The following is a 13,725-nucleotide window of genomic DNA, read 5'->3' as shown; positions in this document are numbered from 1 at the left end:
AAAAATGTTTTCATTTTTGATGAGACGCTAAATAAAAGAAGTTTAATCGTCGGCAAACGAAAACCTGCGATTTCCCGTAAATCCCGGACTCGGCCCGTATAGTCAAAAGTATACAAAGAAAGTACCCAGGGTGTAAACTCATTTCCCGAACAATTTTTTAAATTATTATTTCACCACTAAAGCCCATGAGACTTGTAGTTTTTAAAAATGTTTTCATTTTTGATGAGACGCTGAATAAAAGAAGTTTAATTGCCGGCAAACGAAAACCCGCGATTTCCCGTAAATCCCGGGCTTGGCCCGTATAGTCAAAAGTATACAAAGAAAGTACCCAGGGAGTAAACTCATTTCCCGAACGATTTTTTAAATTATTTTTTCACCACTAAAACGCATGAGACTTGTAGTTTTCAAAAATATTTTCATTTTTAATGAGACGCTTAATGAAAGAGGTTTAATCGCCGGCAAACGAAAACCCGCGATTTCACGTAAATCACAGTCTTGTCCCGTATAGTCGAATGTATACAAAGAAAGTACCCAGGGTGTAAACTCATTTCCCGAACGATTTTTTAAATTTTTTTTTCATAACTAAAACGCATGAGACTTGCAGTTTTCCAAAATGTTTTTATTTTTGATGAGACGATTAATAAAAGAAGTTTAATCGCCGGCAAACGAAAACCCGCGATTTCCCGTAAATCCCGGGCTTGGCCCGTATAGTCGAATGTATACAAAGAAAGTACCCTGTGAGTAAACTCATTTCCAGAACGGTTTTTTAAATTATTTTTTCACCACTAAAACGCATGAGACTTGTAGTTTTCAAAAATGTTTTCATTTTTGATGAGACGCTGAATAAAAGGAGTTTATCGCCGGCAAACGAAAACCCGCGATTTCCCGTAAATTCCGCACTCGGCCCGTATAGTCAAAAGTATACAAAGAAAGTACCCAGGGAGTAAACTCATTTCCCGAAATATTTTTTAAATTATTTTTTCACCACTAAAACGCATGAGACTTGTTGTTTTCAGAATTGTCTTCATTTTTGATGAGACGCTTAGTGAAAGTGGTTTAATCGCCGTCAAACGAAAACCCGCGATTTCCTGTAATCCCGGGCTTGGCCCGTATAGTCGAATGTATACAAAGAAATTACCCTGTGAGTAAACTCATTTCCAAAACGATTTTTTAAATTATCTTTTCACCACTAAAACGCATGAGACTTTTAGTTTTCAAAAATGTTTTCATTTTTGATGAAACGCTGAATAAAAGGAGTTCAATCGCCGGCAAACGAAAACCTGCAATTTCCCGTAAATCCCGGACTCGGCCCGTATAGTCAAAAGTATACAAAAAAAGTACCCAGGGAGTAAACTCATTTCCCGAACGATTTTTTAAATTATTATTTCACCACTAAAGCCCATGAGACTTGTAGTTTTCAAAAATGTTTTCATTTTTGATGAGACGCTAAATAAAAGAAGTTTAATCGTCGGCAAACGATAACCCGCGATTTCCCGTAAATCCCGGGCTTGGCCCGTATAGTTGAATGTATATAAAGAAAGTACCCAGGGAGTAAACTGATTTCCCGAACGATTTTTCAAATTATTTCTGCACACTAGAACGAATGAGATTTGTAGTTTCCAAAAATGTTTTCATTTTTAATGAGACGCTTAATGAAAGAGGTTTAATCGCCGGCAAACGAAATACCACGATTTCCCTAAATCCCGGGCTTGTCCCGTATAGTCGAATGTTTACAAAGAAAGTACCCTGTGAGTAAACCCATTTCCAGAACGATTTTTCAAATTATCTTTTCACCACTAAAACGCATGAGACTTGAAGTTTTCAACAATGTTTTCATTTTTGATGAGACGCTTAATGAAAGAGGTTTAATCGCCGGCAAACGAAAACCCGCGATTTCCCGTAAATCCCGGGCTCGGCCCGTATAGTTAAATGTTTACAAAGAAAGTACCCTGTGAGTAAACCCATTTCCAGAACGATCTTTTAAATTATCTTTTCACCACTAAAACGCATGAGACTTGTAGTTTCCAAAAATGTTTTCATTTTTAATGAGACGCTTAATGAAAGAGGTTTAATCGCCGGCAAACGAAATACCACGATTTCCCTAAATCCCGGGCTTGTCCCGTATAGTCGAATGTTTACAAAGAAAGTACCCTGTGAGTAAACCCATTTCCAGAACGATTTTTTAAATTATCTTTTCACCACTAAAACGCATGAGACTTGTAGTTTTCAACAATGTTTTCATTTTTGATGAGACGCTTAATGAAAGAGGTTTAATCGCCGGCAAACGAAAACCCGTGATTTCCCGTAAATCCCGGGCTCGGCCCGTATACTTAAATGTATACAAAGAAAGTACCCTGTGAGTAATCTCATTTCCAGAACGATTTTTTAAATTATTTTTTCACCACTAAAACGCATAACACTTGTAGTTTTCAAAAATGTTTTCATTTTTGATGAGACGCTGAATAAAAGAAGTTTAATCGCCGGCAAACGAAAACCCGCGATTTCCCGTAAATCCCGGACTTGGCCCATATAGTGAAAAGTATACAAAGAAAGTACCCAGGGAGTAAACTCATTTCCCCAACGATTTTTTAAATTATTTTTTCACCACTAAAACGCATGAGACTTGTAGTCTTCAAACTTGTTTTCATTTTTGATGAGACGCTGAATAAAAGAAGTTTAATCGCCGGCAAACGAAATGCTGCGTTTTCCCGTAAATCCCGGACTCGGCCTGTAAATTCAAAAGTATACAAAGAAAGTACCCAGGGTGTAAACTCATTTCCCGAACGATTTTTTAAATTATTATTTCACCACTAAAGCCCATGAGACTTGTGGTTTTTAAAAATGTTTTCATTATTGATGAGACGCTGAATAAAAGAAGTTTAATCGCCGGCAAACGAAAACCTGCGACTTCCCTTAAATCCCGGACTCGGCCCGTATAGTCAAAAGTATACAAAGAAAGTACCCAGGGAGTAAACTCATTTCCCGAACGATTTTTTAAAATATTTTTTCCACCACTAAAACGCATGAGACTTGTAGTTTTCAAAAATGTTTTCATTTTTTATGAGACGCTAAATAAAAGAAGTTTAATCGTCGGCAAACGAAAACCTGCGATTTCCCGTAAATCCCGGACTCGGCCCGTATAGTCAAAAGTATACAAAGAAAGTACCCAGGGTGTAAACTCATTTCCCGAACGATTTTTTAAATTATTATTTCACCACTAAAGCCCATGAGACTTGTATTTTTTAAAAATGTTTTCATTTTTGATGAGACGCTGAATAAAAGAAGTTTAATTGCCGGCAAACGAAAACCCGCGATTTCCCGTAAATCCCGGGCTTGGCCCGTATAGTCAAAAGTATACAAAGAAAGTACCCAGGGAGTAAACTCATTTCCCGAACGGTTTTTTAAATTTTTTTTTCACCACTAAAACGCATGAGACTTGTAGTTTTCAAAAATGTTTTCATTTTTGATGAGAGGCTGAATAAAAGGAGTTTAATCGCCGGCAAACGAAAACCTGCGATTTCCCGTAAATCCCGGACTCGGCCCGTATAGTCAAAAGTATACAAAGAAAGTACCCAGGGAGGAAACTCATTTCCAAAACGGTTTTTTAAATTATCTTTTCACCACTAAAACGCATGAGACTTGTAGTTTTCAAAAATGTTTTCATTTTTGATGAAACGCTGAATAAAAGGAGTTTAATCGCCGGCAAACGAAAACCTGCGATTTCCCGTAAATCCCGGACTCGGCCCGTATAGTCAAAAGTATACAAAAAAAGTATCCAGGAAGTAAACTCATTTCCCGAACGATTTTTTAAATTATTATTTCACCACTAAAGCCCATGAGACTTGTAGTTTTCAAAAATGTTTTCATTTTTGATGAGACGCTAAATAAAAGAAGTTTAATCGTCGGCAAACGAAAACCCGCGATTTCCCGTAAATCCTGGGCTTGGCCCGTATAGTTGAATGTATATAAAGAAAGTACCCAGGGAGTAAACTGATTTCCCGAACGATTTTTTAAATTATTTCTGCACATTAGAACGAATGAGACTTGTAGTCTCCAAAAAATGTTTTCATTTTTAATGAGACGCTTAATGAAAGAAGTTTAATCGCCGGCAAACGAAATACCACGATTTCCCTAAATCCCGGGCTTGTCCCGTATATTCGAATGTTTACAAAAAAAGTACCCTGTGAGTAAACCCATTTCCAGAACGATTTTTTAAATTATCTTTTCACCACTAAAACGCACGAGACTTGTAGTTTTCAACAATGTTTTCATTTTTGATGAGACGCTTAATTAAAGAGGTTTAATCGCCGGCAAACGAAAACCCGCGATTTCCCGTAAATCCCGGGCTTGGCCCGTATAGTTAAATGTATACAAAGAAAGTACCCTGTGAGTAATCTCATTTCCAGAACGATTTTTTAAATTATTTTTTCACCACTAAAACGCATGAGACTTGTAGTTTTCAGAAATGTCTTCATTTTTGATGAGACGCTTAGTGAAAGTGGTTTAATCGCCGGCAAACGAAAACCCGCGATTTCCCGTAAATCCCGGGCTTGGCCCGTATAGTTAAATGTATACAAAGAAAGTACCCTGTGAGTAATCTCATTTCCAGAACGATTTTTTAAAATATTTTTTCCACCACTAAAACGCATGAGACTTGTAGTTTTCAGAAATGTTTTCATTTTTGATGAGACGCTAAATAAAAGAAGTTTAATCGTCGGCAAACGAAAACCTGCGATTTCCCGTAAATCCCGGACTCGGCCCGTATAGTCAAAAGTATACAAAGAAAGTACCCAGGGTGTAAACTCATTTCCCGAACAATTTTTTAAATTATTATTTCACCACTAAAGCCCATGAGACTTGTAGTTTTTAAAAATGTTTTCATTTTTGATGAGACGCTGAATAAAAGAAGTTTAATTGCCGGCAAACGAAAACCCGCGATTTCCCGTAAATCCCGGGCTTGGCCCGTATAGTCAAAAGTATACAAAGAAAGTACCCAGGGAGTAAACTCATTTCCCGAACGATTTTTTAAATTATTTTTTCACCACTAAAACGCATGAGACTTGTAGTTTTCAAAAATATTTTCATTTTTAATGAGACGCTTAATTAGGCTGTTCAGTCACGTGACTTTTTGCCGTGTTCGGAAATTCAGCTTAAAACAAGCTCGCACACGGCAACGCGTATTTTGTTATTGCGCGTGATGGCACTTATTTTAAATCGTCGAATTCGGCACCTATTTCGCTTAAGACAGATGGTGTATGGGCAGATAGTGATTGTTAAGTACCTTAAATTTGTTATTTTGAATGAGACTTGTTTAAACGACCAACAGTGTATTCAGATTTCGACGAGGGAAATGTAAACTTGGCGCAAACAGAGGAAAGTGCATGACGTATCAGGTAGTCTCACTTGAAATTAGTTTATATTAAAAATATACTTTCAATTTCTATTCTTATTCCTAACTTTCCTGCATGACAAATCTGGAGAAAAAGCATTTTTTGTTTATATCGAACCCCCGTCTTAAAGTTCTATGTGACTTGCTGCAGTGCAACAACGAATTTCGACTTTTTATTTATTTTATTTTATTATATAATTTATAGTCTTGGAATGATGGCTATTAATCATGGCTATGTGCTAGATATTCCAGTTAACATTAGACACAGCTACTAAACTAAAGCACCAAAGCTAGCTAGCTACCTAGCTATATATATATTAGCCGAAGTAGTGGACCAGAAGATGGAGTGTGTGATGTTGTGTTTAATTATTCCATACCACTGTGTGGTTAATAGATAAAGGTATATTTTACTTACTACTAGTGTGATTTGGTTTTTAAACACTTAAAGTATTAGGCTTGGAAATTTGTTGATTCCAGATACCAATTTGTTACCCACTCAGTTCTTGCAAACTGTTTACTGTTTACCATTATTCTTTTTTACAAAAACGTCTCTCTTCCAACTTTCCAGGCCTAAAGTTAGCTAAGAGTCAGAGTAGGTTACTTTATAGCTAGCTTATACTGTTTTAAAAAGCAAGATTTAGATAATAATTGAAGAGATAATGATTATATAATGTTATTTTTGTAAATATTCCATTGTTTAGTATGTATAGCTATATCATAATTGCTGACGTAAACTAGAAAGGCAGATAAAACACAGTCTAGGTAGGAATGGTATTTTAAAAATAATATGCATTGGTTGAAAGTTTTGCAGCTTATGTTAGACAATAAAATTATTAGTGCAGTTTCGCTTGATATATTTTCAGCTTTAAAAATGAGTATTAAAAATAAACAAGTTTATGATCTTTTTTCTTCATTGAATGAAAAAAGCATTAAAGAAGTAAGTGATGGATTTGTTTTACTTGGTGTTGAAATAACATGTCCAGAAAAAGCGTTATATACAAAAGTTAAAAGACTAGTAGAGAAAGTAAATGGTCTGAAAAAAAGGAAAGCTAATTCTGCTATAGAAACTTTGTTGGAAGCTGAGTTTAGTGTTCCAGTGTAAATTACCCCACATCAGCGATCTATTGATGCGGCTAGTTCTAGAAATGAAGTTTTGTTTAAAGAGAAAATGAAACAATTAAAGGAGGAAAACAAAAGTTTAAAAAGAAAGTGCGAAAATTTTCAAGAATTAGAAATTCAATACAACACACAAGTCGAAGAGGTTAAGAAACTCAGTAACGAGTTATTTGTAGCAATGAAGGATGAAAATAAGTTGACAGCAGAATATCGTCGTATAAAGAACAATTATCTTGAAGTAGAGGAAAAACTTAGAAATGTGGAATTGAAATTTAAAGATAATAGCAAAGCGAGGGCAGATAAATTGAGAAATTTATCAAAGAAAATTAAAAACAGAGATGATAAAATTAATAAAATGGAATCAGAAATAGCTGAATTGATATCTGGTACTGAGAATAAAAGTGATGAGTTGGATGACATGAAAGTAAACTTGAACAGACTCAATGATAAATTAGAAAACAGTGAAACTATAGTTGATGATCTGCGGAATGAGAAAGCAAAACTGAAAAGAAAGACGCACAGTTTGTTGTTAAAAATTGAAAACCAGAAAAAATTGATTGACCACAAAGAAGTGAATGATATGAAGTGTTTAAAAAGTGATTATGACAAACTCTGTACAAACATGAAGCAACTTACTGAAGAAAATCGTGATTTGCAAATGCTCGTTTCGTTATTAAACGACAATGAAATTGTAACATTTGAAGGTGGTCGTTATTCAGACGAAATAAGAGAAGTTGTTATGGAATTACTTTCCTTGAATGTCAGCATGGGAAAGGTAAATGATGTGATCAAGGTTGTACTTGAAAAACTTGCAAAAAAAAGGGTTGACAGGTTGCCTTCACAAGGTTTAAAAAGTCATTTAATGCAAGAAGCATTAATTTTAGCACAATTACAGGTTGCAGAAGCAATGATTGATAATGACAGAGAGGCGTTTGGTAATTGTTTACATGGAGATGGTACATCAAAATACCATAAACATTATCAAAATTTTCAGATTACAACATCGAAAGGAAAAACTTTAACATTTGGATTATCAGAAGTTGCAGGTGGCGATGCGGCAACAGTAATGAAAAATTTTACTGACACAATTGATGACATGTGTGACATTCTGAAAGAATGTGACAAGGATGCAAATTTTTCCCGGCTTGTCACATCAATCAAATCTACAATGTCGGATCTTGGCCCTATTAATCCTTTATTTAACTCACAACTGAAATCTTTAAGGGAAAAATTATTACCAAATGTTGTAGAAAACTGGAATTATTTAAGCGAAACACAAAAAACGGACATGACCGATATGGGAAATTTCTTTTGCAAATTACATCTTCTGGCAAATTTTGCCTCAGAGGCAGATAAAGTTCTGCATTCATTTGAGAGAATGGTCCTCTGTGATGACTATGAAACAGTATTTGCCTTCAATAGTGCAAAAGAATCTTCTGCTTCTAGATTAGTGCGTACAGCTTGTAAAGCTTTTCATGTGCGTGGAAGTGACGAATGTGGAGTAGCATCGTATTTTAACTCGTTTTTAGCTGGTCGCAATCAGAAATCTTACTTTGTACCATTTATTGGAAATCGTTTTAACATATTGTTTTATAACGCTGCTGCATTATATTACCATCGTGATGCAGTCGTATCTTTTCTTTCATCATGGCCTGATCCTAATAATTTACTGAAAGCTGTAAATGAAGACGTATCAAATAAGTTGTTTCTTAGTGAAGTCAGAGCACTTGGCATTATTGATAAATTATTGACTGGTCCATTGTGGCGATTAATAGAGTCTTGTGAAAGTATCCTCGAAATAAATCCATACCTGTTACAACTTAAAGTCAAACTATCTGCACTCTGCAACAATTGTTCATCACTTCTATCTGGCAGTCATATTTTCCAAGAGGATGGTATTATTGTGCACAACAAAGATGAATTATTTATCAAGCTATTTGAGGATACAGGTGATGATGAATTGGATATTCTAACACAGCAAGCCCTTGAAATTATTTGCCATGCAATTCTCATCATCTTAGAGCGTCAATGTAAGGATCAACTGCCTGGAGGAAAGTACTGGAGCCCCAGTCAGATAATAAAGGAGACGTCATCAATTGTACCAGTAACCAATAAGGCTTCTGAAAGTGACTTTGCAATTTTGGATTTGTTAGTGAAAACGAAGCCAAGTGCCAATGTTGAAACATTGCAGGCTTTAACCATGTGGTCGCGTAACAAAACACTTGATTGGTTTGAACAGAAGTCTTATGATGAGAAAAAAAGTATGATGGAATCAGCCAGACATAATGTGGAAAAAATGAAGGCGAAGTATAAATCAAGGAGAAAAGAACTGTTGGAGGAGAGGAAAAGGAAATTGCTTGCTAAACAAGATATGAAAAAGAAAGCTGAAGAGAAAATAGCATTGAAGAAAGTGGAAGCTTTTAACAAATTGCTTGAGCTAAATGTCCAGGCTTGGATATCTGTTGATGAACTGAAAAAAAACATCATGGATATATCATCACAAAAACGTGCAGAAGTTTTGCTAGCGCAAATGAATTTTTACAGGCATGTTATGCCTTTCAAATGCAATTCCAAATTGTTTAACAAAACAAAACAGAGTGGAAACAAAAGAGTTGATTTGTCTTGGGAAGAGCTTCTTGAAAACTTTGTTAAAATCATGCATGTAACATTTTCATCATCTGCAGAAAAGGTAACAAAGGATAACCTGAAGTCGAAGGAAGATAGAGATGAAGTAGTTGCAACCCAAAAAAAGGAACTGATGGAAAAGATCAAGAAAGAAAGGATGAAAAAACTGTCTGAACAACAAAAAAGCAACAAACTCCCTTCCTTCATCAAAGACCCTGATTGTTTAGTTGGTTTACACATACGGCATCATTTAAAGGAAGAAGATGAAGAGGATGCATATTGGTGTAAAGGGGAAATTCTAAGTGTAGCAAAACGACATTCCAATCCTAAACGCACGTTGTTTAATGTAGTATATGAGTCAGAACCTGAGACAGTTTGGAGTTTTCCAATAATTTTAGATTTTGAGAAGGGAGACGTTATTATGTTATCTTAGAATATAGTTAGTTATAGTATAGTTATATATTTGAGGGAAGAAATTTTTGTGGTAATGTAACTCGTTCAAACCGTGGAACTTTTTTATGGCAAAAACTTCTTCCTTTGAGGATCATTGTTTTGTCAACTTGTGACATGTGGTATATATTGTTCTATTAAAACATTTAGCACTTATGGTAGCTTAATATTTTGCGTTCTTTTTTTTATTTAGGTGCTAAAAGGTGCAGTTGTTCCATTTTCATCTGGTCTGCATATTTATACTCTGTCAAATATTTTGCAAGCTTTAAGAGTGTTTGTCAAAGTTTTATAGTTACCAACTTAGTGTTTTACAGTGGTTCCTGTGGACTTTCTTTTTACATTTCCTTAAATTTGAAATATCTTTTCAGCTATTACGTTATTTTCTCTGGCTGGTCTGCAAATATAAATTTCGTACATTTCTATGAAGTCTCTCAATGTTAAGATTACAGTTTATAAACATTTTTGCCGGTTATTGTATAATTGTTTTGCTTTTATACATTGATTTTATGTTATTTTTGAGCTACAGCATCATTTTTACTATCTGGTCTGCAAATTACACTCTTGTCAAATATTTTGTACTCTTCAAGAGTGTTTGTAAAATTTTTGAATAGTTACTAATTTGTGGTGTTTTATTATGTTCCTGTGAATTTTTTTCGCATTTTCATCAATTTGGAAATATTTTTTCAACTATGACGTCATTTTTTCTATCTGGTCTGCAAATTACACTCTTGTCAGATATTTGTACTCCTTAAGAGTGTTTGTATAATTTTTGAATAGTTACTAATTTGTGGTGTTTTATTATGTTCCTGTGAACTTTTTTTGCATTTTCATCAATTTGGAAAGATATTTTCAACTATGACGTCATTTTTTCTATCTGGTCTGCAAATTTACACCCTTGTCCGAAATTTCGTACACTCTAATGAACTTTGTTTAACGTTAAGATTACAGTTTATAAAATTGTTTACTGGTTGTTGTATACTTTCTTGCGCTTTTAGAGCAATTTGTAGTAATATTTGAGCTATGACGTCATCATTACGTCATTTCTAAAAATAAACCATCAAAAATTAATATATTTTTTCTTTTACAAATATACTATCTACTGTAAAAATTTTAAGTTCTTACCATGTCTCAATCTGGAGTTATTGATTTTTAAAGATAGAAATTGTGAAAAAAAACCTATACATGACCCCCGTCTTTGTGCCGTGTTTTGTTGCGAAATTGGCCGAAAAACGCAACAAAAAAGGGCTATACTATCTATCATAAAAATAACAATAACTAGAGAATGGCTTGGAGTTAGGAGTTGCGCGACCCCTCGTTGAAACCGTATAGAAATGTAGAAAACGTTGCATACGGCTAGAAGGTCGAGCGGCGCATAGAAAAATTTGACCTGAACAGCCTAGCTTAATGAAAGAGGTTTAATCGCCGGCAAACGAAAACCCGCGATTTCACGTAAATCACAGTCTTGTCCCGTATAGTCCAATGTATACAAAGAAAGTACCCAGGGTGTAAACTCATTTCCCGAACGATTTTTTAATTTTTTTTTTCATAACTAAAACGCATGAGACTTGCAGTTTTCCAAAATGTTTTCATTTTTGATGAGACGATTAATAAAAGAAGTTTAATCGCCGGCAAACGAAAACCCGCGATTTCCCGTAAATCCCGGGCTTGGCCCGTATAGTCGAATGTATACAAAGAAAGTACCCTGTGAGTAAACTCATTTCCAGAACAGTTTTTTAAATTATTTTTTCACCACTAAAACGCATGAGACTTGTAGTTTTCAAAAATGTTCTCATTTTTGATGAGACGCTGAATAAAAGGAGTTTAATCGCCGGCAAACGAAAACCCGCGATTTCCCGTAAATTCCGCACTCGGCCCGTATAGTCAAAAGTATACAAAGAAAGTACCCAGGGAGTAAACTCATTTCCCGAAAGATTTTTTAAATTATTTTTTCACCACTAAAACGCATGAGACTTGTTGTTTTCAGAAATGTCTTCATTTTTGATGAGACGCTTAGTGAAAGTGGTTTAATCGCCGTCAAACGAAAACCCGCGATTTCCTGTAATCCCGGGCTTGGCCCGTATAGTCGAATGTATACAAAGAAATTACCCTGTGAGTAAACTCATTTCCAAAACGATTTTTTAAATTATCTTTTCACCACTAAAACGCATGAGACTTTTAGTTTTCAAAAATGTTTTCATTTTTGATGAAACGCTGAATAAAAGGAGTTCAATCGCCGGCAAACGAAAACCTGCAATTTCCCGTAAATCCCGGACTCGGCCCGTATAGTCAAAAGTATACAAAAAAAGTACCCAGGGAGTAAACTCATTTCCCGAACGATTTTTTAAATTATTATTTCACCACTAAAGCCCATGAGACTTGTAGTTTTCAAAAAATTTTCATTTTTGATGAGACGCTAAATAAAAGAAGTTTAATCGTCGGCAAACGATAACCCGCGATTTCCCGTAAATCCCGGGCTTGGCCCGTATAGTTGAATGTATATAAAGAAAGTACCCAGGGAGTAAACTGATTTCCCGAACGATTTTTCAAATTATTTCTGCACACTAGAACGAATGAGATTTGTAGTTTCCAAAAATGTTTTCATTTTTAATGAGACGCTTAATGAAAGAGGTTTAATCGCCGGCAAACGAAATACCACGATTTCCCTAAATCCCGGGCTTGTCCCGTATAGTCGAATGTTTACAAAGAAAGTACCCTGTGAGTAAACCCATTTCCAGAACGATTTTTCAAATTATCTTTTCACCACCAAAACGCATGAGACTTGAAGTTTTCAACAATGTTTTCATTTTTGATGAGACGCTTAATGAAAGAGGTTTAATCGCCGGCAAACGAAAACCCGCGATTTCCCGTAAATCCCGGGCTCGGCCCGTATAGTTAAATGTTTACAAAGAAAGTACCCTGTGAGTAAACCCATTTCCAGAACGATCTTTTAAATTATCTTTTCACCACTAAAACGCATGAGACTTGTAGTTTCCAAAAATGTTTTCATTTTTAATGAGACGCTTAATGAAAGAGGTTTAATCGCCGGCAAACGAAATACCACGATTTCCCTAAATCCCGGGCTTGTCCCGTATAGTCGAATGTTTACAAAGAAAGTACCCTGTGAGTAAACCCATTTCCAGAACGATTTTTTAAATTATCTTTTCACCACTAAAACGCATGAGACTTGTAGTTTTCAACAATGTTTTCATTTTTGATGAGACGCTTAATGAAAGAGGTTTAATCGCCGGCAAACGAAAACCCGTGATTTCCCGTAAATCCCGGGCTCGGCCCGTATACTTAAATGTATACAAAGAAAGTACCCTGTGAGTAATCTCATTTCCAGAACGATTTTTTAAATTATTTTTTCACCACTAAAACGCATAACACTTGTAGTTTTCAAAAATGTTTTCATTTTTGATGAGACGCTGAATAAAAGAAGTTTAATCGCCGGCAAACGAAAACCCGCGATTTCCCGTAAATCCCGGACTTGGCCCATATAGTGAAAAGTATACAAAGAAAGTACCCAGGGAGTAAACTCATTTCCCCAACGATTTTTTAAATTATTTTTTCACCACTAAAACGCATGAGACTTGTAGTCTTCAAACTTGTTTTCATTTTTGATGAGACGCTGAATAAAAGAAGTTTAATCGCCGGCAAACGAAATGCTGCGTTTTCCCGTAAATCCCGGACTCGGCCTGTAAATTCAAAAGTATACAAAGAAAGTACCCAGGGTGTAAACTCATTTCCCGAACGATTTTTTAAATTATTATTTCACCACTAAAGCCCATGAGACTTGTGGTTTTTAAAAATGTTTTCATTATTGATGAGACGCTGAATAAAAGAAGTTTAATCGCCGGCAAACGAAAACCTGCGACTTCCCTTAAATCCCGGACTCGGCCCGTATAGTCAAAAGTATACAAAGAAAGTACCCAGGGAGTAAACTCATTTCCCGAACGATTTTTTAAAATATTTTTTCCACCACTAAAACGCATGAGACTTGTAGTTTTCAAAAATGTTTTCATTTTTTATGAGACGCTAAATAAAAGAAGTTTAATCGTCGGCAAACGAAAACCTGCGATTTCCCGTAAATCCCGGACTCGGCCCGTATAGTCAAAAGTATACAAAGAAAGTACCCAGGGTGTAAA

The 13,725-nt window shown here is 35.4% G+C and overlaps 1 long non-coding RNA gene across 1 annotated transcript; it reads left to right on the top strand.

Moving 5' to 3' along the window:
* Window positions 1-5,287: 5,287 nt before the first annotated feature.
* On the top strand, window positions 5,288-9,972 carry LOC130645891 (uncharacterized). The gene is made up of 3 exons (XR_008982757.1): window positions 5,288-5,393; window positions 5,595-5,789; window positions 9,774-9,972. It is a non-coding gene; the product is annotated as an uncharacterized LOC130645891 (long non-coding RNA).
* Window positions 9,973-13,725: the final 3,753 nt, after the last annotated feature.

This window comes from Hydractinia symbiolongicarpus, chromosome 5, assembly GCF_029227915.1.
Source record: "Hydractinia symbiolongicarpus strain clone_291-10 chromosome 5, HSymV2.1, whole genome shotgun sequence".
Lineage (NCBI taxonomy): Eukaryota > Metazoa > Cnidaria > Hydrozoa > Anthoathecata > Hydractiniidae > Hydractinia > Hydractinia symbiolongicarpus.
The sequence above is the reverse complement of the archived record's forward strand: the minus strand, read 5'-3'. Positions and strand labels throughout refer to the sequence as shown.